This window comes from Chinchilla lanigera, unplaced genomic scaffold (assembly GCF_000276665.1).
Source record: "Chinchilla lanigera isolate Chin_1 unplaced genomic scaffold, ChiLan1.0 scaffold00021, whole genome shotgun sequence".
Lineage (NCBI taxonomy): Eukaryota > Metazoa > Chordata > Mammalia > Rodentia > Chinchillidae > Chinchilla > Chinchilla lanigera.
The window spans coordinates 28867823-28868360 of NW_004955422.1; positions in this window are offsets into that span (position 1 = coordinate 28867823).

The window sequence follows — 538 nt, forward strand, 5'->3', positions numbered from 1 at the left end:
AAATAAAAAATAACCAAAGGGCTGGGATGCAGCTCAGTGCAAAGTCCCCAGCTTCAATCCCCAGTGCTGCAAACAAACAAAACCAAACAGAACAAATACAAGCCATAGCCACAGACTGAGAGAAAACTTTTGCAAAGCATTTGATAAATGAGTTGTATGCAGAAAACATAAAGAAGTCTCAGAACTTAAAACTCAAATCATCCAGTAAAGAGTAGACAAAAGATTTCAACAGATACATCACCAAAAGCAATACATGAATAAGAAATAAGCACATAAAAAGATGCTCAACATTGTTACTAGGGAAATGTAAATTAAAATCACAATATGATGTACCTGTTCAAATAGCTAAAATTAAAAAAGACTGACAAGCATCAAGAAGCTAAGCCAGGTGTGGTGGCCTATGCCTATAATCCCAGCACTCGGGAGGTTGAGGTAGGAGGATCGCCTAGACTTTGAGGACAGCCTCAGTTACACAGTGAGTTCAAGGCCAGCCTGAACTACACAGCAATACCCTATCTAAAAAAAAAAAAAAAAAAAA